This window comes from Neophocaena asiaeorientalis, unplaced genomic scaffold, assembly GCF_003031525.2.
Source record: "Neophocaena asiaeorientalis asiaeorientalis breed wild unplaced genomic scaffold, Neophocaena_asiaeorientalis_V1.1 scaffold14, whole genome shotgun sequence".
Classification (NCBI taxonomy): domain Eukaryota; kingdom Metazoa; phylum Chordata; class Mammalia; order Artiodactyla; family Phocoenidae; genus Neophocaena; species Neophocaena asiaeorientalis.
Genome location: NW_020175192.1, coordinates 9211204 through 9235779, shown reverse-complemented (window position 1 = coordinate 9235779; position 24576 = coordinate 9211204). Strand labels below are relative to the sequence as shown.

Genomic DNA, 24576 nt, shown 5'->3' with positions numbered 1-24576 from the left:
CTTAAGAGTGAAAGTACATTTGGATGAAATCCAACTGAAAGAAAGTCCCCTCTGAAATGAGGATTCTGCCATCTCGAAGGTTGTTGTGCGTGTACTCAGCGGGATATTGTGCCATAAGCTTGGCATGAAAAATTGAAGTGAATAATGGGTAAAAGAAAAGGTATTCTTCAAGTTTAAAAACATATTTTTCTGGGCAAAAAGGAAAGTGATTGTGAAATTTGAAGTTCTAATCATTCTGGCTAAAGGAGAACACATTTAAAGGGCTACGTTGGGACCAACATAAATGTGTCTTTGTTTTGGGTCAGGGTTTAATGCATAAAGGCCTTCAAAAGAACAACACCTAAAACTGTGAGGCATTCCCCACTCCTTCAGACTGGTCCACCAGGCAAGAACCCATCAGTGTCTCGGAGTCATTGAAAAGAAAAGGCTTAAAAAAAAAGAGGCTTGTCCCAGATGTGATGGTTAGGGATGACACTCAGTTGCCTCCACAATATTTATTTCCAACCATTTCCTTCATTACTTACAGAAACTGCCTCCTACCAGGAAGAGTGAAAACATCTGAAATTTGCATTCCAGCCTCCCTTTGGGCTAGTGCACGGGCATGTGACCCAATTCTGGCCAATGTGTTTGAACGGGAAGTATTCTGGAGATAGAAAGCCCTTAGAAATGTTTTCCTTTCCCTTCAGTTAAAAAGGTACATGTATAGGGACTTCCCTGGCAGTCCAGTAGTTAGGACTCCACCTGTTTCCACTGCAGGGGACATGGGTTTGATCCCTGGTCGGGGAACTAAGGTCCCACAAACCACATGACATGGCCAAAAATATATATATATATACTGTTTTTCCTTTTCCCCTCTAATGTCCTGAAGGTGAAAGCCAACACACCTAGGATGTCCCAACAGAAAGAAGATGGAAACACCTGGGTCCTTGTGGCTTCATCTCAGCTCCAGACCTCTTGTTAAGTAAATCCATAAATTTCCTTATCGTTTGAACAATTTTAATTGAGGTATACTTTACTCACAGCCTAAAGCATTCCAACTGATATAGTTCTTGTTGAAGGTTGAAAAAGTACTCCAATCAAGGCTGATAAAGCTTGAAAAAAAAAAAGCAAGAGACTCCCCATGTGGTATGACCGAAAAACTACTGAAACACACATCCCCTACCACTTCCCATTATCTAAAATTCCCACCAGTAGAGGCTTGATGATGTAAGTTCATCACATGAACAAACTTTGACTTCCTTTATGTGTCAGGTTGTCAGATAAATATTTGGGACATACTCATGTTAAAAATGTATTCATCATTTATTTGAAATCCAAATTTAACTGAATATCCTGTGTTTTTATTTGCTAAATCTGGCAACCTTAACTATGTGTCACATCCTGTGGTAAGCTCTGGGTTTAAAACACCATTACCTATTTCAAGGAACTCATCTCTTTCGAAGACTGTAGGTGATTCTTCTGTGCACATTGGGTAGACACACGTGATTCTTCTGTGCACACACGCCTAAGAAACTCTCTGGTTCAACTCTACATTCTACAGACCAGGAAGCTGAAGCCCTAAGAGGTCACATGATTTGCTCAAAGGCACACAGCTGCTCCAGGGCAAAGGTGGAAATGGGTCCCACATTTCAGGGTTCTTTCCAGTGTACCTCTTTCCTGTGGCCCCTTCACCCCTGCTCCTGAAGGCTTTTTGTTTTAGGATGAAACGGGAGGCTAATATTGTTTGACTTGGTGGAGAGAGGGAGACTTATAATACAAATAATCTAATTTCCTTTGATGAGGAAGACAATTGCATTTTAGTCACTTTCTTTTTTTCTTTTTTTTTTTGTTGGCCGCGTTTGCGCGGCATGCAGGATCTTAATTCCCTGACTAGGGATCCAACCCGCACCCCCTGCCGTGAAAGCACAGAGTCTTGACCACTGGACTGCCAGGGAAGTCCCCTTGGTCACTTTCTTACACAGAAGAGTATTTTGAATAAGAGGAGAAATACACAATTGTGGAGCAAGAAAATTGTCTCCAAATCTACAGAAATACTTTCTTGAAAAGAAAATGTTCCAAATATTCTTTCATATAGGTAATATACACCTACACATATCTGTCGTGTGCATAGGTGTCATATGTACAGTTATGTCATATATATAGCTAATTACAATAGATCATATAGGTGATATATAACTCAAAACCACATCAAGACTTGTAATTTGCAAATATCAATAAGGAAGGCTTTCCTTTATTTCCCAGGTATCCTTAGCTAATATTTTGGTCGAGATTGCCAAGTACCCAGCCTCTGTAAGTGATGAACATGGTGACTCTCCAGCTGGGAAGTCATTATTCCTTCTGAAAATGGGCAGCATGGAATTTAAAGCTCTCTGGGTAGGCTGCTATATTATCACATTTCCTACTCATAGATCATCAGGGCAGAAGACTCAGAGTTTTTTCTAGAAACCTTTTACATCTAATCCAATTCTCTCATTTTGCTCTGCTAGTCCAAATCATGGGATTCTGTCAGTGGAGAAGATGGAGACCACATTAAGTCAATTCTCTGTAGAAGATCTTAAATCCAGCATAGGTTGCTTGTAAATCTTCTTTTCTCATGTTTCTTATAAGCCAAATCCAATTATCCTAAATGCAAAGAATAAGGCAAATTTCACATTAAGAAACAATCTCAGAACATATACCTAGACTATTGGGCTGTATTAATAAAAACAAAAACAAACAAACAAAGAAAACTGAAATTCCAGAATAAATAGGATAAATTCAGTGGATCCTTGGAATTCCTTATAACGGCACGTGACTCAAAATCTCAGTTCTTTAGATATAGACATCCTCAATTAGTCTATGCAATTATCATGTATTAAGTCTTTTCAAGGTCTATCAAGTTGACTCTCCAAGTTGTGCATTCCTTCTCATGGAATGACCACACATGACCATATCACAAATAACAGCTGTCTCAAGCTACCTTACCTCAGGCAGGGAAGGTCTTTGTGAAAACCAAAAGAAGCTCCTGTTTGAAAAAAAAGATTACGCACTGCAGCTTCAATCTTCCCAATTATTCAGCTTTTTAAGAGTTCTCCCTTGCACTACCTCCAAGCTACTGACATTTTGGCTGTTTCCAAAATTCAAATCTATTCTCCAAAGACAAGAGCCCACATTCATCTCATTGCATGCATTCTGTTATGCTTGTTGTTTTTGTTAAATGAATCACATTACCTTATAGTCTCACCTTGTGTAGATGAGAACATTATCCCATGATAAGAATTTCTGTAATGGAAATGTTAAAAGTATACCCTTGAGACTTCGACCTCCAGTATAGTGGATTCTGTCTTACCTGCTTGGACATGTTGTATTGAATTGAGGTCACAGTTATGCAAATAACATTCCAGAGATTTTTCTCCCACTGAAATAAAGGGGGCTGTTCAAGCTTCTGTCTCTCCCATTGGTTAGGAACTCTGACTCCTGGACCTAGAGAGCTCTCCAGTCCTAGAATGAAACTATTGTTATTCAAGTGACTTCTGTGAGGGCCTCAATCCTCTCTCCCACCTCCCTGCACCATTGCCTCTTAGTCAGCATGACTCAACATTTGACTAAGAATGTTCTACTTGAACTTTGATTTCAGAAGAGTGTCATGTCTTAAATGTTGACCATTTACTGATTCACTGTGAAGACAGAATTCCTGAAAACCGTAAAATAAAGTTTGAAGCCAAAAATGTGACCCAAGAAAACTGTGTAAACATATTTTCTTAGAATCCTTGACATCTATGAACTTTTCTATCAGATCTCAGCTCTAGATAATGGATTACTATGCACTAGTGAGTCTTTGGGAGTATTTCTTCTCCTTCTTTTTCTTCTTTCCTAAAACTCCCTGGCCATTAGAAATTGGTCTCTTCCTTATCAAGCCTATCTATGTATATAAATTATGAAATAATTGTTGATGAAAAGTCTACTATTTCATAGTTGTAAAGAGATCCCTAATAGGCAATCATCTCAAACATTCCAAGTGGGACTGAGGACCAGACACAAGCTGTACTTACAGCTGATGTTATACATGTGTGTATTGGGGACAGTATTTCCAGGCATGATTCCGGCACCCACAGACCACTGTATTTCACGCTGAGCAGTGTGAGCTGCCAACTTGGGAGTGTTCTTTCTTTCTCAAGAGGTTAAAGAGAGAGAGAGGTGTTTCGTTCTTTAAAATACTATGAGAGTGAGTGCAGGTATCCCCCGATTTTCAAAAGTTCTCTCTAAGCCACTTTGCTTTTACGAAAGACCTGCATTAGTACCTATTTTATCTAACAGAAAGAAATCTGAAGAGGATTTTCGCTTTTACGATAAAAGGTAAAAAGCAAAGATAGCATTCAGCGTTTGCTTTTGGGGGTTTTTTTAAATTATTATTTTTTTAATTTTTGGCTGCATTGGGTCTTCTTTGCTGTGCTTTCTCTACTGTGGACTTTCTCTACTTGTGGCAAGCGGGGACTACTCTTCGTTGTAGGCTGTATTTAAAAAACAAAAACAAAAAAACAAACAAAAACCCCTGAAATTCCAGAATAATTTCAGGGCTCTTATTGCGGTGGCTTCTCTTGTTGCGGAGCACGGGCTCTAGGCGCATGGGCTTAAGTAGTTGTGTCGTGCGGGCTTAGTAGTTGTGGCACACGGGCTTAGTTGCTCTGTGGCACGTGGGATCTTCCTGGACCAAGGATCGAACCTATGTGTCCCCTGCATTGGCAGGCGGATTCTCAACTACTGCGCCACCAGGGAAGACCCCAGCATTTGTTTTGCATTGAGACTTAGTAGAGGCATCTGTGCACCCAGAATAGGGAGAATGGTCCCGTCAAGCTCCTTCCCCAGAACCACACTCAGGATCTCAGCAAGCAGCCGCCATAGCTTTGAACTGTGTCTGTGAGCATCTGTGCTTTATCTCCATTTATTTTGTGCCTCCATTAGCAAGATGTGTCCAAAGGTAGTTGCATCTTTGCTTTACAGCATTGTGGCTCGTGAAAGGGTCCATAGGAACTCTACTTTCTGATAGCTGGGGAAACCTGTAAAGGTGTACTGGAGGAAGTGGAGATGCATGGAGGGGATAAATGAGATGATAGGAAAGCAGAATAAACCAGAAAAGCCAGTGTTTGTTTAGCGTCAGTAAATGCTACTATGAGTGTCCCCAACAAAGAAGTCCTAGCTTTAAGTTCAGTTACTTCCTGTCATGATAGTTAATATGAATTAAAATAAGAATTAATAATCATTCGAATATTTGTTCTTATTACTACCTAAATTCCATCCATCTAAGTGTTCCGTTGCCAAAAGCAACCCCAAAGAGATGACAGGAGAAGCAGCCCTCTCTGAGTTAAACCTAAAATTATTTCCTCATTGTCATCCTACCCATTTCCTTTTGAAGCCAAGTTATCTAAACTCTTTTGGAATTCATTTATCTCACAAAGTGTTTAGGCAATTCAGTTGAGAACAAAAATATGTTTAGTTTTTTTTTGATAGAATTTCTCACTGACTTTTGGTTTCTAAGAGTGTATCCTTTCCATTTGCTTTAGTGTAATTATTTTTCTTATGGAGGTGATTGTTTTGAAATGAGGGCTAAATAACATTGTCTCTAGATATTATTGCTACCTTTAGCTGATATCCAGACAAGGAGGACAAACAGCTTTCTCAAAGATAGTGCTGTTATTATCACTAACTTCCATTTACTAATATCTTTCTTTAACTAATTAGTATTTAACTGGTGAATAAATGCCTCATTAAAACAATTCTGATAGGCTCATAATGCCATCTAGTGGTCAACGTGCAAAATATCATCCCACGGGCCATTTTCTTTCTACCCATCAAAACACGGTCTTTATTCTTGAAGAAGTAGCTCCAGCTACTAACCAAGAACTATTGGTCGGTATCCCTGGACCCTCATACAAAGCCATGACAGCATTTCTAACATTGATGCAGTCTTAGGGAAAATTAACTTATCATCCTGTGTGCCTTGGGCTCCTAACCCATTGGTGCGTGGAGCCACTGCCACTAGAAAAAAGGAGAGTTGCACGAAGTGGTAATTCAATGCACTAGTGCATCCTCATTAACGGCATGCTAGGTAAGGATACAAGTATAATCACTCAGTTCTCTTGAATACCTGAAGTAATAAATGATATCTGTACAACATTTGTTTTCTTTTTTTTTTTACTGTATAAGAATTTTACAATTTTACCTAATCCTAACACCTACCTTGTGACTAGGATGGAAGTACTTATATTGCATTTGAGGGAACTAAAGTTAATAAAAATTAAGTGACTTGATCAGAGTCAGGCACCTACAAGATGCTCAAACTCAATCACGGGTTTTCAAAATCTCAGTGACTCGAGCCACCAGCACATGAAAAGGCTGATAATTCAGGACAAAGGAGACCTTTTCTCAGAAATGCAGAAGACTGAATATATGCTTATCTATTAATGTGATTTACTACTTCAGAATGTATATAAGGAAAAATATATGGTTATCTCAATAGATTCTTAGAAAGCATTTGATACAATTCAATTCCCATTCTTGATAATAGTAGAAGTCTCAATAGATAGTAAAAGGATGCCACCATAGCTTGATAAAGATTACATAAAAGAATCCTATCACAGTCCTCACATATAATAGTGAAACCTTATAACTGTTTTCTAAATCTTGGATTTTGAGTTTCGAGGATTTGGAAAAATACAATCAGAGCAATTTTTTTCCCTGAAGTGGGAGAATAAAAGCATCAAAGAAATAAGGTAAACGAGTTACATATCCATTGAGACAGAGCCAGAGAGGAAGGGGAGAGGAGAAGAGAAATAATAGAAGCTCTAGCAACATTTGAGGAATCCAGTACCAGTGACCCTGGACTGCTCTCCACGGACCTTCCCAGGTAAGGGTTCTAAGACAAGGCCCCAGAACTCCCCCTGCTGCAAGAGGATGCAGAAGCACTTGAGTAGGAGTGCTTGGGTGGTGAAGGGCCTTCTGCAGCCCCACCTGGTTTCCTACTGCAGCCCAAGGGGAGTTTGGGAACAGTGGGATAATTTTAAATCTGCTTTTGTGGGATGCAGGAATAGCTAAGAAAGACACAGATCTGGAGAGGCCTCTCTGTCACTGACAGTGATCCTACTGGAATAAGGATCAGATGGAACTATGGATGTCTCAGGATGGAGACCCCCGATGGTTCCCCATAATGTAGTACCTGGCATGCCCTGAAGAACCTACAGACAATCCAGGAAAAAGTGTCAAGGAGATGTGGAATTTAAAAAGAATATGTTTGTGCCGTAAGAAAAATTAGACCAATTAAGTTCAGTTACAGAAAAATTACATTGTACATGCATAGTTTATGGAGTGAGACTCATACCTGGTACTCATACATGCAAATGAACATGCACATGAATAGATAAATCTCTGGAAAGACAAATGACCAGAGAGTAACAGAGGCAGGGCTGTCTCACATAATTGTGCAGGTACCATTCCCATTTTTATTCCATGTTATCTTATATTAATGAGAAATAGTATAATATAGAGGTTAAGAGTTCTAGCTCTGGAGACATTCTGGGCAAATTACTTCACCTCTGTGTACCCTGCTTTTCTTAAGCAAAATGAAGATAATAACATAAGCTACCTCATAGAGTTGTTTCAAGAATTGAAGAAGTACATGTAAATTTTTTTAAATGCCTGACATAGAGTAAGTGCTCAACAATGTTAATCTTTATTATTTTGCATTTTGATGAAAATATATTTGAATGTTACTTAGGTAACTTTTAATATGAAATGATTTTATAATAAAACTGAAAAAAAAAAGTAACAACCCAAAGTAGAATATTGAAGACACCAATTCAGATTCAAAGTAATATTTGGATGGTATCAAATAGATAGCCAGCCCTTACATTAAGAAGACAGGAGTAGGGCTTCCTTGGTGGCGCAGTGGTTGAGAGTCCGCCTGCCGATGCAGGGGACACGGGTTCGTGCCCCGGTCCGGGAATACCCCCCATGCCGCAGAGCGGCTGGGCCCGTCAGCCATGGCCGGAGCCTGTGCTCCACAACGGGAGAGGCCACAACAGTGAAAGGCCCGCGTACCGCAAAAAAAAAAAAAAGACAGGAGTATAACAAAGATGATAGCTCGATTTGCAGAGGTTAGAGAGAATTTTAAGAAGATCAGAATTTGGACTGAGTCTTGAAGATTAAAAATGAGCTCTCTGTAAACTCTGCCTGCTTGGGACCCTTGTCTCAGTGTCTGTGGGTGGGTTGCTTTGTAAGGGCTCCTGGTGGCTTTCTTCTGTGTCTGTGTTTTCCCTTTCTCTCTCTCTCTCTCTCTCTCTCTCTCCAGGGGACATGCCTCCTATTTCATTTAACAACCTCCCTAAACTGGACACGTAAGTGGGAAGGCCTTCATGAGTTACTGCAAACCTAATGAAATAATGTGGAATTTTGACCTTTTGAAATGATGTTTTAGCATAATAAATCTTTACACCCTGATTCTCATTCCTTCTGATTCTCTGGCTTTCTATGCTGGTTTAGAAGATATTCAGGTTCCCAGGACCTTGCTTTCTTTTGCTATTAGAGGTGATAACTTCAAGGTTATTCTATTGTAATTATTCCAAAGTGGGAAAGCCTGAACAATAACCTCTAGTAAGGAGTGATGCAACAAGCCTCACACAGATGGCAGGGCTCACAAATTAAAATTATGTACAGAAAGGGAATGTTTGAATATAATTCTCTGTTCCTTGGGAAGAACAAAAAGAACTCACATAAAGTTACTCACATGGTTATGTTTGGAAAACATAAACCAAGCCAAGTGGGCACTATGCAACTACTTTAGTATTTAATATTGTATATAATATTATTTTAGTACATTAATAATGCTTGTTTATCGTAAAAAAATTTTTGTTTAGAAAATACAACTGAGAAAAAGTAATAGAAACCGTAATATTAATGTAATATTAACAGTGGTTAATGTATATTTTTCCAGACATTTTCTTATGCATAATTTTGCAAAAGAAAATGAAATTATATACAATTTATACACATACAATTTTATAGTCTCCTTTTTAGGCTGCTTTTACTTCAGATAGGGTGAAGACCTTTCACACTTTATTATTTTTGAAAACTGCAGTGTATTCTATTAACCTCTAAATAAATCTCCCCTTTCTAATAAATATTCAATTATTTCCAGGCTCGCATCCATATACAAAACACTGCATTACACATCTTTGTTCACACTTGTTAAAATATGTGCTTAAGATAGAGTCTTTAAAATTGGGATTACTGAGTCAATGGGACACACATTTTTCTAACCTTTCTATTACCTAGAAAGGTTATACCAGTCTAAACTGCTGACAACACTGTCTGAGAGTAATTTCGTTGCTTTAGGAGCTTCTCTGTGTAGAAATTATGTGTACTTCTTTGTGCCGCTTCCAAGATCTTGTCTGCTGGGATTCTGGCAGTGATACCAGAGTGAGCCAGTGATCCTTACTCTTGTGCATAAACCCAACCACCTATGAGTTTCCTCTCTTCCTTTCATTCTAAGAACAGACAACTTCAGCAAACTCCTAGCCTATGGAGAATCTCTAAGTGAAGTAGTGATCTGAGTCCAAAGATGGCCACCAGCAATTCGTCCTCTCATTCTGTGCCCTTGCCTCACCTACGATACAAAGGCAGAGTCTCCTTCTCCTGCTCTTGTATCTGGGATAATCTTGTGACTTGCTTTGACCAATAGAATACGATAGAAGTAGCATCATGACAGCTCTGGACCTAGGCTTTCAGACACTTGGCATCTTATACCTACTTTCTTAGAGCCTTTTTCACCACCAAGTAGAGAGACCTGGCTCTCCTGATGGAGAAAGAAGGAGATATTGCAGCCTTGTGGACATCCCAGTTTTCGCTACCAAGACCCCAGACACATGGGCAAAGCTGTCTTTTATATTCCAGTGCTGGCCAAGCTCTCCTCTGAAATCAGCTTCATGTGTGATCTCAGCAGACACCATGTAGATGAGGAAAACCGTCCAACTGAGCCTAGCCAAGCACAGAATTATGAGAAATAAGATAATATTGTTATTTTTAACCACTATGTTTTGGAGTGGTCGTTACACAGCAATAGGTAATTGAAACACCAGCTATCTGTAGTTTTTAAAGGCTAAGGACATGGCTTTCATGCACAGCTGTGGAAAAGACTGCTACCCGCCTCCTACCTTACTATATATTCCTTATTATTTTCTTAGAGACCTCTTGAGTTTTAGCTGGCTAGATGGCCATCCAGAATAAAAAGTATATTTCTCAGTCTTCCTTGTGTTCAGTGTGGGCAATGTGACTAAGTTCTAGCCAAGAGACATAAGCACAATTATCAGATGAGACTTCCAAGAAGTTTCTTACGTGTCTTTAAAGGGAGGGGACGTTCTTCTCCCTTCTCCCATTTTTTTTTTTCTTTTTTCTGCTGGCTGGAATGCTGAAATAATGACTGAGGCTCAGGCACCCATGTTAGACCCTAAGGCACCGTAAAAATGTTGTAAAACAAAAAATAAAAATAATTTGGCCCTTGATGATGATCCACCTGCTGTGAAAGTTCTGGACTGCCTACATTCTGACTCTTTTTATGAGAGAGAAACAAACTTCTACTTTGTTTCAATCCATTGCAATTCAAGGTTCTCTTGCTGGTTTCCACGTGTTGTCGAAACGAATTCACAGAATTTTCCAAATTTAATGAAAGAAAACAAACAGATCCAAGTATTCCAGAGAATTTAAAAACAAACAAACAAAAACCACCAGAACCAGAGCATGTCACAGTAAAAATGCTGAAAATCAAGGATAGAGAGGAAATGTTGAAGGCAGTGAGAGTGAAACATACGTATCAGCAGAATTCCCTTCAGAAACTATGCAAACCAGAAAATGGTAGAGTGACATCTTCAGAGTATTTAAAGAAAAAAATTGTCAACCCAGATTCTCTACCCAATGAATATATCTTTTTAAAATGAATAAAATAAAGACTTCTTCAGACAAACAAAAGCTAAGAGAATTCATTGCCAAAGACTTGCACTGCAAGGGATGTTTAAGGAAGCTTTCTAGTTTGAAGGAATATGATACCAGATGGAAATGTGTGGTTCTACACAAAGAAGTAAAGATATCTAGATACGGTAAAAAGGAAGATAAATATAGAAGACACATTTCTTTACTTTTAACCATTTTAAAAGATAATTGTCTAAAGCAAAAGTAGTAACAATGTATTATGCACTGTGGAGTTTATAACATATATAGAAGTAACATGTATAACAAAGATAGCACAAAGATTTGAGGGAGGAAAGAAAAAGTATACCATTGTAAGTTGTTACATTGTATGCAAAGTTGCATAGTATTTGAAAGCAGCCTCTGATAACTTAAGGATGTGTATTGGAAATCCCAGAACAGCCACTAAAAAAATAAAACATGAAGTATAAGTAATATAAGGTCCCACTATTGTAAATGGGATTGTTTTCCTAAGTTCCTTTTCAGATAGTTCGTTGTTAGTGTACAGAAACACAACTGATTTTTGTATGTTGATTTTGGATCCTGTAACTCTACTGAATTCATTTATTACTTCTAATAGCTTTTTCTTATGGAGTCTTTAGGGTTTTCTATATATAAGATCATGCTGTCTACAAACAGGAACAATTTTACTTCTTCCTTTCCAATTTGGATTCCTTTCCTTTCTTTCTTTCTTTCTTTCTTCCTTCCTTTCTTCCTTCCTTTCTTTCTTTCTTTCTTTTTTTTTTTTTTGCCTAATTGCTGTGGTACCTGTAGAGTAGATATACTTGCCTTCTTGATCTTAGAGAAAAAACTTTCTGTCTTTTACTGTGGAGTATAATGTTAGCTGTGGACTTTTCATTTATGGTCTTTATTATGTTGAGGTAATTTCTTTGTTGTTTGTTGAGAGTTTTATCATAAAAGGGTGTTGAATTTTGTCAAACGTGTTTTCTGCATCTATTGACACAATCATATGCTTTATTCTGTTAATGTGGTATAGCATATTAACTGACTTTCATAGGTTGAAACATCCTTGGATCCCAGGGATAAATCCCTCTTGGTCATGGTGTATGATCTTTTTAATGTGCTGTTAAATTTAGTTTGCTAATATTTTGTTAAGGATTATTGCATCTATATATATCTATCTATCTATCTATCTATCTATCTATCTATCTATCTATCTATATTCATCAAGGATGACCTGTGGTTCTCTTTTCTTGTGGTGTCTTTGTCTGACTTGTGGGTAATGCTAGCCTCATAAAATGAGTTTGGAAGTGTTCCCTCTTCTTCATATTTCTGAACGAGTTTGAGAAGAACTGGTGTTAGTTCTTCTTTAAATGTTTGGGAGAATTCACCAGTGAAACTATCTGGTCCTGGGCTTTTCTTTGTTGGGAGGTTTTTGATTACTGATTCAATCTCCTACTAGTTATAAGTAAGTTCATTCTTTCTATTTCTTTATGATTTTGTCTTGGTAGGTTGTATGTTTCTAAGAATTTATCCATTTTTTTCTGGGTTATCCAGTTTGTTGGTATACAATTGTTCATAGTAGTCTCTTACACCTTTTCTTTTTGGGTCGGTTGTAATGTCTCTTCTTTGATTACCAATTTTATTTATTTGAGTCTTCTCTTTTTTTCTTAGTCTAACTCAGGGTTTGTCAATTTTGTTTACTTAAAACTCAATTTCATTGTTTTTTTCTATTGTCTTTCTATTTTCTATTTTATTTATTTCTGCTCTAATCTTTGTTATTTCTTTCCTTTTACTAACTTTGGACCTAGTTTGTTCTTTTCCTAGTTCCTTGAGTTGTAAAGTTAGGTTGTTTATTTGAGATCGTTCCTCTTTTTTAATGCAGGCATTTTAACTTCCCTCTTAGTACTGCTTTTGCTGCATCACACAAGTTCTGGATGTTGTACTTTTGTTTTTGTTTGTCTCAAGGTATTTTCTGATTTCCTTTTGATTTCTTCTTCGACCTAATGGCTGTTCAACAGTGCGTTGTTTAATTTCTACATATTTGTGAATTTTCCAGTGTTCCTTCTGTTACTGATTTCTAGTTTCATACCGTTATGGTCAGAAAACATACTTGGTATGATTTCAACATTTTTAAATTTGGTAAGACTTGTTTTGTGACCTAACACGTGATCTATCCTGGAGAAAGATCCACGTGCACTTAAGAAGAATGTGTACTCCCCTGCTGCTGGGTGGGATGTTCTGTACATCTGTACATGTCTGTTAGGTTCATTTGGTCTATAGTGTTATTTGAGTCCTCTGTTTCCTGTTCTGGGTGTTCTGTTCATTATTGAAAGTGGGGTATTGAAGTCTGTTATTATTTTATTGCTCTCTATTTCTCCCTTCAGTTCTGTCAGCATTTGCTTTGTATATTTAGATGTCCTTATGTTAGATGCATTTACATTTATAATTGTTATAGCTTCCTGGTGGATTGACACTTTTATCATTATAAAATGGCCTTCTTTGTCTCTTGCAACAGTTTTTAACTTAAAGTCTCCTTTGTCTGATATAAGTATAGCCACCTACACACTCTTTTGGTTACCATTTGCATGGAATATCTCTTTTTGTGCCTTCACTGTCAGTTAGTTTGTGTCCTTAAATCTAAAGTGATGTTCTTGTAGTCCGCATATTCTTGGGTCTTATTTTTTTAGCCATTCAGCCACTCTATATATTTTCATGGAACATTTAACTCATTTACTTTAAAGTAGTTATTGATAGGAAAGGATATACAATTGCCATTTTGTTAGTTGTTTTCTGTTAGTCTTGTTGTTCTTTTTTTCTGTCTCTCCTCTTGTTGTCTTCTTTTTGGTCTTGTCACTTTTTTGTATTGATATGTTTTGATTCTTTTTTCTTTTCTGCAATCTCTATATAGGTATTTTGTATGTGTATGGGGGGGCTTATATAAAATATCTCATAGCTATTACAGTTTATTTTAAGCTGATAACAACTTAAGTTCAATCACATACAAAACTTCTAAACTTTAATGACTTCCCCCCCAACACACACACTTTATGTTATTGTTGTCACAATTTACATTTTCTGATTTCTCACCAAGGAAATCTGTCCATAAGCTATTGCTGAATTGTGTTTATGGGAGAAAGGAGGGTCCAGGGCTTCCTACTCAGCCATCTTGCTGATGTTACTGCAACTCAATTCTCATCTTTATGCAAGTATTTATTATTTATTTTCTCCTAACCTGTATAATATGACTATAGTTTTCTTGGAACATTCTGGTACTTAATATAGCACAATACAATTTTTAAGGCAGCATATTAGCTATTAAATTTGCTGCAAATACATCTAAATGTGTAAACCCAAACAACTGGAAGGAAAGAAAAGTAGTGAAGTAAGGCTATCTGTACATAATATAAATTAAGGAGTCTTGATAACAGATGAAGGCTTGCGAAGGTCCTCTTTAGGTTCTTCAGGGTCTTAGACAGTGATGCGTTGATTACTATTTAACCATCAGTGCTCCAGAATTGGTTGAACAAATCCTGATTTGTAATGTTTGCTGAATCCTGCAGTGTAAATCCTCCCACCTAGGCTGATTCAAACTACCAACATGATGTCATTGAATGAGGAGCTTGGAAGAGATGTGAAGGTATGTGTACAACTCACTCTCAAGAACTAGCAGAAGCCACCTTCAGCACATTTTAACCCCACCGGCCTCTTTTTTTTCCTTTTACTCTCTGATTCAACCAAGTAGAAATATATTTCTTTGTGCAAAAGTCTTGCTCTTAATATGTAATCATTACTTAAGTTTTTGTGTATGCATTTACCCTGTATATTTTCCTACTTATTAACAATAGACAAAACTTTTTAAAGAACATATAATAGTTTGCAAAATCGAATTCATGTATTAATGTGCATCTAACCTATATTTCTCTAGATGTTTATTTGTCTATATAGGTCATGATAAAAGTTTCATGACAAAAATATTTGGGTATAAAAGGATATTAATTTTAAAATTCTAAAATTCCTCAGAAAATATTTATTAATGCCTATCAGCATATAGTAATCCATGGGATCGAAGGAGAACAGAAAAGAAGGATTCATCTATGCTCACCTTAGGTGAAATTAACATGATCTGAAAGGTGAATCATGGAGAAAATGTTTGTACCATCCTCTGGGCTCCATGTGTATCCTTAACCATATAATGAAAAGTTATTTCAGAATTATCTGTGTCTTTATTCCTCCTCTTCCCCTCCCTATGGTCCTGCTGTAAAACTTAGCAGTATAGCTAAGTAGAGACACATTATTTTTTATTAAAGTTAATTCATAATTTTACTTACAAAAGTAAAGGCAAAATTGAGAAATGAGATGCTAAAGATTACATATTTATACATAAAGTATGAGAATATAGTCGGCTTATAAATTCAGCTGGTGTTAGAGTAAGAAGGGCTAATAAGGAGGAATGAGACTGGGTCATTTGCAGAGACGCGGATGGACCTAGAGACTGTCCTATGGGGGAAGTAAGCCAGACAGAGGAAGACAAGTACCGTATATTAATGCATATATGTGGAGTCTAGAAAAATGCTGCAGATGAACTGGTGTGCAAGGCAGAAACAGAGACAAGACATAGAGAACAAACGTATGGACACCAAGTGGGGAAAGCGGCAGGGGCAGTGGTGCTGGTGGTGGGATGAACTGGGAGATTGGGATTGACATGTATACACCAATAGGTATAAAACTGATAACTAATAAGAACCTGCTGTATAAAAAATAAATAAATAAAGTAAAATTTAAAAAAAAAGAAAAAAAGAAGGGCTAATACATTCCCATTTCTCTCCTGTTAGAGGCACTACCATGGAAATTTTAGGAAAGGATTGCAGTAGTGAAGCACACATTGTTCTACTGCAAATGTTCCATGCTGTAGTTAAGAAATATGCCATCGTACACATCTATACAATGGAATATTACTCAGCCTTAAAAAGAAACGAAATTGAGCTATTTGTAATGAGATGGATAGACCTAGAGTCTGTCATACAGAGTGAAGTAAGTCAGAAAGAAAAAGACAAATACCGTATGCTAACACATATATATGGAATTTAAGAAAAAAAAATGTCATGAAGAACCTAGGGGTAAGACAGGAATAAAGACACAGACCTACTAGAGAATGGACTTGAGGATATGGGGAGGGGGAAGGGTAAGCTGTGACAAAGCGAGAGAGAGGCATGGACATATATTCACTACCAAACGTAGTAAGGTAGATGGCTAGTGGGAAGCAGCCGCATGGCACAGGGATATTAGCTCGGTGCTTTGTGACAGCCTGGAGGGGTGGGATAGGGAGAGTGGGAGGGAGGGAGACGCAAGAGGGAAGACATATGGGAACATATGTATAACTGATTCACTTTGTTATAAAGCAGAAACTAACACACCATTGTAAAGCAATTATACACCAATAAAGATGTCAAAATAAATAAATAAATAAAAAGGAAAAAAAAAAAGAAATATGCCATTGTAGATACCCAGTGTACCAGTGGATCTCTCTTACTGTTTGCTTTCTTTGAAGTTCGTATTAGTGCTTTTGTTTCATTTCATTTTCTGTAGTTGAAGCCTTTGGTGATGTCTGGAGGATTTCACCTGAAGTCATTTTGTAGAAATAAAACTGTCCTGTAGAAGATCTGCTCTTCCTTTTCCTGTTTTAATATTTCCTATCATCTTTCCTGTATTAGGACAAGAAAACATCAGTCCAATGAGGTCAACGGGTGTGTTCAAGGTCACAGACCCAAATCAGTAGCACAGTGGTGACTACAAGGCAGTACTTTGGATATTCAGAAAGAAAGGGTTTGCCACCATCCTATCCCTGAACTTGGGGTGAGGTCCTAGCCTAGGGGGGTGAGTGAGTGACTGTGATGGGGCCAAGTATTTTAACATGTTCCGGCCTCAGTTTCCTCATGTATAAAAAGTGGAAAGGACATGGACTACATCATTTGTTTTCAAACTTGGGTGGTATCTCAGTGACCTCCACCAGAAATGAGGGAAGAAGGAGTTCAAAAGGCTTTACTCCCAATTCAGTCACAGTGGTTCTCCTTTTAACTGTGGTATGTATTGAGGTCATAGATTTTTATTAAAAGAAGAATTGCATATACATAAACATCCATGTATGTGTATGTATATGTACTGGACCATTATATATCTTAAATTCCATGATAGTTATTTTTTCTCTATATTTATTGTTGAAATTATGAAGCTTGCTTGCATTTGCTTTTAGAAGGACTTTAAATCCTGCTAATAGTAATAACTTTGATGACTACAGGAGTATAATATAATATTTGATGTGAAAGACGAGGAAAAACAATGTTGGCATGTCAGTGGTAGAAAAAAAAGGCATCATTAACCCATATGTATGTATCATTATTAAAACCTGCAACGGAAGTGATAACGGAATTTTGAATAAATGACTCAAGGAATTTCCTTCATTTAAAATAAAGCACCCTCCCCCCAAATAAATAAAATAACATAAAAATAAATAACGTGTGCCAACCACAGCAATCATTGTGTTGCAGCCCTCCTCCATTCCTGTTAAACCCTTTTCAGACCTCACGGCTGTAAGTGGAACATGCAGTTGAGGAGAATTTAACTCCCTTTAGAGCTCACCTCTAGCACGATGAAGGAGCAAGGTCCGTAGGATTCTTCTTCAAGAGCTAGACAAACCAAGGAACATTCTCCAGGGTTTTAAGTTTATTTCATAGGTTGTTTTCTCCTTTTTCTCTCTGCAAAGGCTTTTGTAAATTTTAAAAAGTTACTGTTTCTCTACTGGATTGTATTCAATTTGAATCTTTTGAGACCAACTGTTCCTGTACATGAGACAAAAAAATCTTAACAAAAGCTTTTATGTCTTTCTATATTTAATTTAGTCTATGACAAATTAAAGTGGGACATTTCTTTCTCTATTTGGAATGTTTTCATCTGATACATAGACTATGCGTAGACCTGTCTCTGAATCTTTTTTGCCTTCACTAATGACATTTTATATGCCAGCCAATTCACATTAACGTAAACAGCATGAATGAATCCCTATGTCATCCATCTCTTAATTATTTTGTTCTGACTACTTAAATCATTCCGAGTGCTTATAATACATGTCAGAAGCAATTTTTTAGATCTAGGAAATTAATGGTTAATATTATTATGAGTATAATCTGTAAACCCTGGACACTATTTTAAAGAAAAGAGCCAACAAACACCCTGCAAAAATGTAAAAGACAAAGGCCGCATAGGGTGTTCATATTACTAAAAACATCATTACTCTTACAAAATACACTCTAGGACAATGACTGGGACACTATGATGTAATTGCACCAATAATTAATACTAGGCCACAACAGTGAGAGGCCCGCGTACCACAAAAAAAAAAAAAAAAAAAAAAATTAATACTAAAGTACTCTTGCTGAGATACAAAATTAATTTGGAGACGTCTGGAATCATAGATCTCACATCTAGAAACGAGCTTAGAGTCCATTGAACCAACTCCCTGTTATTACAGCTGATTTTACAGCTGAGGAAACTGAAAACCAGAGAGGCATTTTCAAGGTCATCCAGAAATTTACTGGTAGATCTGGGGCAAGGATCCAGGAATATGTTTTGGCTCAAAAGTACTCATGAAAATGAGTAAGAATGACCCAGGGTTTGTACTACTTAATAGCTGTGGGAGGAAGGGCAGTTTACTTGACCTTTGTGAGCTTTACTTTCCAATCAGAAGAATGGGCATAATTATCACTGCCTCCCAGTGTTGATGTGAGGATCATTTGAAGTAATTATACAGGAGCGTAACTACTGGAACACTCATACATATTTTGGTATCTAAAATGGAGCTGTTGTTAATGAGCCCTGCAAGAAACCAGAATGTAACGACGCCCCTACTGGGGAGCACTTTGCTTCTGACCAAAATTAAAAATGACTGATATGGATACCCCCTCCGTTCCTCGGGATGCCTTAGAAACAGGAGATTGGTTCTTACAAATCAATGCTTACTCTAGCTCTGACTCTAACTTTAACAGCTGTTTCCTCTCTCCTAAATAGAACTAGCCGTACCACTGAAACCTGAGTATATTCCCTGGGACTGACGGTTTTTTTCCTAAAGCGATAAAGGAGCTTATTGGATAAAGGTTAATTGCTAACTGTGGTGTGCTAATGATACCATATTGATGAAATTACGGCTCACTGATAGAAAAAAGGCTCCCAAAGCACTGGAAGCTGGAGGGAAGTTCTAAACAATAGTTATTGATTTGTTTCTCTGAGGGCCGCTAAGTAGCACAAATGACTCAGAAGAATAAAAATGATCCACAGAGTTTCCATTCTTTTATAATTCATTTCTTTGCTTCCAATGTTCTACTTGCCAATAGCCAATTATAATTTTAATAATTATGTGTCTCAAAATCAGCAGTTGATACCTTGGAGAAAGAAATACTACAAAATAATTTATTCCCTTTCTCTCCTCTGTTGAGTGTGTTATAAAGCGTAATAATGAGAAAACAGATCCTAAACCTCATGGCTTTCAGACAAGTGAAGCACTAAAAGAGTGGTGGATTGAAAGTATCTGAAACCAGTTAACTTTAGAAAATGCCCCACGACCCTTAATTCCCAAGTTAGGCTTTATTCTTGCTTGGATTTGGCCCTAGAATTTATCTCCACAGTTTGTTCCATCTTCCAGTAGATGAACCCCTACTCACTCTCAACACCATTTTCATTATCATTAGCTTATATTGACTGAGCACCTCGAACCAGGCTCTGTTAAATTCTATACGTGTCATTTAATTATCATATCCACCCTAGGAGCTTAGTATTACTGTCTCCATTTGATAGTTGAGGAAACTTGAAGTCACGGAGGTTGTAAGTTCCCTTAAGTTCACAGAGTTGTGATACCAAGCAGGGCCCTGTGGGGCTCCTGGGCACAAAAGTCTTTCCGCATCCCCCATTTCTTGATTACAGGAGATAAACTTCGTTCAGCCTCCAGGCCCTTCCCTGAGTTCCAATGGGCAGGTTCAAACAGTTGCTAATTAGGGAAGGGAGGGGATGCAGAGACAAGGGAGGAACAGTCAAAAGAAACAATAGTGCAGCCTTGGGGCAGGTTCCTGGTTCCCCCTCAAGGGATACACACAACAATATCTTTGAGCTGTTTTGCAGATACTGAAACACGCCCCCCGCCCCCCCGCCGGGTGGGAGAAGTTAACTGTGTGCTGCCCACAAGCACAGAGACCCCAGATGGGTTGGAAACGTAAGGTTGAGGATGCCGACGCCCACTTACCTCACCACCAGCCAATCAGAAGAACGTCCACGAGCTGATCACGCCTTCTTTGAAGCAGTACTATGAAACTTCTCACTACCCTCTCCAAGGGGGGACACACAGTTTTGAGGGCATTAGCCTGCTGTGGCCTCCTCGGCCTGGCAAAGCAATAAAGCTATTCTTTTCTACTTCACCCAAAACTCTGGCTCTGAGATTTAATTTGGTGTCAGGGTACAGAGGCCGGATTCGGCTTCCGTTGGTGATGTCAGAGCTGGAACAGGACTTCTGCATCCATGCACGTGACCCAGGGCTGCAGTGTGAAAAACATTCTTCCCTTCCTCTTGCCCAGATCCTTTCCCAGGGACCTAAGGTTTTTCAGACTAAGACTTTCATCTTTCTGTGAAACTTGTTCAGTCCAACAGAGAGATCCTTACCAAGTTCTCTGCATGGTTTTAGTACATATTTTAATCTACCCAATTATTTCAGTGTTTGGTATAAACTTAGATTATATATCACTTACGTTTGCTCACTTACACCTAGAAATATGTTAAAGGATAAATGAGGAAAGAGCAATGATTTATAAGATCAAAGAGGGAGGAATAATTAGTTATAATTTGAAGGACTCACAAAGGAGATGAGGTTTAAGCTTCAGATATATATATATTTATATATATATTTAAACTTATATATATTATATATATATATTTAAGCTTCAGATATATATGGATAGATAGATAGATCTCCAAAGGGATCCAAATCTATTCTGTAGTCTAACTCCCAAGCTCCAGAATTGAAAGATACCAGCAATTATCATTCTGCTAATAAAAGGTTTTTTTAAATTATCTGAATATTCCAAATAAACAAGCCAAAAAAGTTTATGACAGATTAATGGAGAGGTCATTGTAAAAGGAGACAAGCTTCATCAATTTATTTTAGATCTGAGACTTCAACAGTTTAGGGAATCAGGGATGCAATCTGTGGCAATGACTGGATCAGAAAGAATAGAAAACGAAAGGCACAGTTCTTGAGCATATAGCATTTCACACCATAGAGCTCTGCCATCGTGAAATTAGGAAAGTACATAATTAAGTCATATACACACCCGTCATATGCACAAACTATGTTACGCATTCTTTAGTGAGTGTTCATAAGAGTTCTCCTCCAGTCCCTCATAGCACAGGTGAGAAGAAAACAGTGGCTTGCAGTCACGAAAACACAGACTTCCCAAGCTAGACAGGACATTATTTTCAATCTAGGTTAATGCCATTCTCGTTATATGATGAACACAAGATCCAGTGAGGTCCAGTGATGGTACAAGACCTCACAGCCACTTACTTAGTGGTTGAGCTAGTACTGGAGCAACTAATCTTTTGGGCTCTGATTCACTGCCCTTTCAGCCTCACCTTGTTTTCCTCCATCACCTTGTGTCCTCTTGTAGTTCAGGATGGCCATCTGAAACCATGTCATCTCTTCCTCCCCAAGGGGTTATCTAAGTAGGAGATCACAGAGGAGCACAACTCGGTTTACATCATGCATCAATTTTACTCACCTTTATATTGCTACTTTACGTTCACAAAAAAACAAAACAAACAAAAAACCCCACACATCTCTCAAAATGATCTCTGCTTGCAGAGACCAAGAGACCTTTCTAGTGAGTTTCCATAGAAACAGTTTCTGAAAGCAAAAAATATGACTCAGTTTTGGCTGTGGAGCTACATGTGTCCTCTTACTTCTTACTGGGGTGTCTGGATCTCTAGGGGCTCTTATACATGCCCTCTTCCTGGAGTTTCGGGTGTCAGTTACTGTCACTCTCCGCTTGCTCCTACTTGTGTCACATAGCAGGTCCTTCAGCATGAAATTAGCAGGAGTGTAATCAGAGGAGATTTGAGACTCCTTTTCTCTGCCTAGCAATGAAGAAGCCCATGTGAGACCCCTAATAACCTTATTTTATTTTGCTGAATTATGAGCTGAACTTCTTTAATTGAATCTTACATTGTTCCCCAATTAAAGAAACCTCTCACTAGCTAAGACTTACTGGTCCCTAAGGCTGTGTACTGGCTTTATTGTGCATTTCTGGGGCATTTCTGGGTACCTTGGGTCACCACTGTACTTCCCCTAAAGCAACATTTCTTAGAAAAATGGGACAGCTGAGGTATTTGTTAGAAAAGCAGACTCCTAGGGCCCACCCAGGCCTACCAAATCAAACGTTGCATTTTTTCCAAGTTCCTCGGGTAATTCTAATGTGACCTAAATTCTGAGATCTTCTGCTCCAAAGATAGCAAGTGGAGAACTGGGGCAAATTCTGTCAGGAAGCGGATGCTCTAAAAGCTCGCTACATCAGCATCACCTGAGAGCTCGTAAGAGACGCAGAAGCTCCATCCCCACCGCAAGCCTAACCAACTAGAATCTGCATTTTAACAAGATCCCTCGTTAAAGTCTGTATCTTAACAAGATCCCTGCACAATAAAAATTGAGAAGCACTGCTCTAAGAGATTTATGCTTGAAATTCATTTCTCTCGCTGAAATCCCTTGGATAATTGCCAGTATCTTCCCTTGCCTTTTATGAGTTACTTAGAGCTTTAGGCAAAAGCTGTCTTTCATAAGAGGATTTCAAGAGATGCCAGGTTCCCCAGGGCAGCCCGAGGCACTTCTGTTTTAAGGCAAATTCTCAGAGTTCTGGCTACAAAGAAGACAGCCTCTGGCCGTTGCAGACAGGCCTCCAGGAAAGTGAGTTTGCCTGGGGAAAGGCCAAGCAATAACTTCTTTGCCCAACATCCTTGAATCTGGTTGAAGGTTAAAGAGGTAAAGCTCTACTCCTGTGTTTATTTCCCTGTTTAACTCACTGAATATCTTGAGTAGATTTCAAATATTAATCCCAATTAAAGGGGTCATATATAGGTCTAAGATGTCCACAGTGCTGGCAACACAGCTTATCCAGGCCTGATTCTCCCGTTAAATTGCAATTTCACTTTATTCTCCAGTGAGATCAGTTATTGACCAACTTGGCCAACTTCTTTTTACTATACGTATTTTCCACGGTGTGGGGGAAATGACTGGTCTTCAGGTCAGAAATTCTTTCTTATGTATTGGTTATATTGTGAGGCCTTGAGCAAATAACTTAAGCTTTCTAGGTTTTTTCCTTTCTTTACTTACGAAATCTGGGTGACAGTGCTTAACGCAAACTGTCCGGTGTTAGGGTTTTATTTATTCTTTTCTTTTTTAGGATAAAGGGAAAATCTTTCTGCAAGTATATTTTACAGCTGTATGGTGTTTCACAAATGTGATTTTTTTTTAATGCCAAATTGATGAACTTCAAGTCACAGCTCACAGATTTCTATTCTTTTTCAAATATTCCTGGACCCCCTGCTTTTCTCCCTCTTGTGATCCACTAATATGAAACGTAGATCTACACTGATACCTGCGATGCCTTCCAGACACCAGCTTGCACCCTCCATTTGCTGTCCTTTATCTTTCATCTTCCAACCAGACTTCTGTAATGCAACCCCGTTTATGCCAACTCAGTCACTGACAGTACGTTTTGCAAATGAGATCCTTTGGGATGCTAGATCAGATACTCCCCTGAAGTCTAGACACCTTCCAGGGAGCCTACTCCATTCATTATTCATGCACGGGTTTGTCATTTAGTCACCCAAGAGTTTTTAGGATAAAAGCCTTGCCTTTTCACTCCCTTTAGATGGTATAGATTAACAAATCAGAGTAATTCCTGACACTGGCATAGTGCTTTCTATATTTTGTACTGGACTTAACAGGCAAGATCTCATTTTGACTTTCATTTTAGAAAATCTATAAGATCTACAGGGTAGGGATGTTTGAACCTATTATAGAACCCAAAAACAACTTGCCCGGAAGTCACTAGCTAGTAAATGGCAGATGTGCGTCAAACCCAAATCTACAAGCTCTGACCATAACCCTGGGTGTCTTACAGCATGAATGAGGGTCAGGGTGAATTTGCAAAGCAGAAAGTAGAGTGGAAATAGGGACCCTCAGCCCTCAATATCAATTCTTTCCAAACGTTCTCTCTCTCCCCTGGGCTCCCAGAATGCTATATTTATATTTTCATTTTTGTACTTATCACATTTTGTAATCTCTTTTTACGAACCTTTCTTAACTAGTGTAAGAACTCCCGGAGGGAAGAAAACATAGCTTCTTTATATTTGTACCTCCAGAACCTAGCACAATATCTGGCACTTAGTTTCATGTAGTACATGTTTGTTGGATGAATTTCAAGACTTTGTGTAGATGCATTGAAAACCAAACCAAAGACACTATGCATTATGTTCACTGTGCTCGAATACAGGAAGCCCAACTTAGAAAATCCATCCAAATCCATCTTG

General features: G+C 38.2%; 1 long non-coding RNA gene across 1 annotated transcript; it reads right to left on the bottom strand.

Moving 5' to 3' along the window:
* Positions 1–2128: 2128 nt before the first annotated feature.
* On the bottom strand, positions 2129–18174 carry LOC112413220 (uncharacterized). The gene is made up of 4 exons (XR_003005922.1): positions 17593–18174; positions 16487–16658; positions 3329–3480; positions 2129–2622 (listed from the first exon to the last, which is right to left on the bottom strand). It is a non-coding gene; the product is annotated as an uncharacterized LOC112413220 (long non-coding RNA).
* Between the last annotated feature and the right edge of the window lie 6402 nt (positions 18175–24576).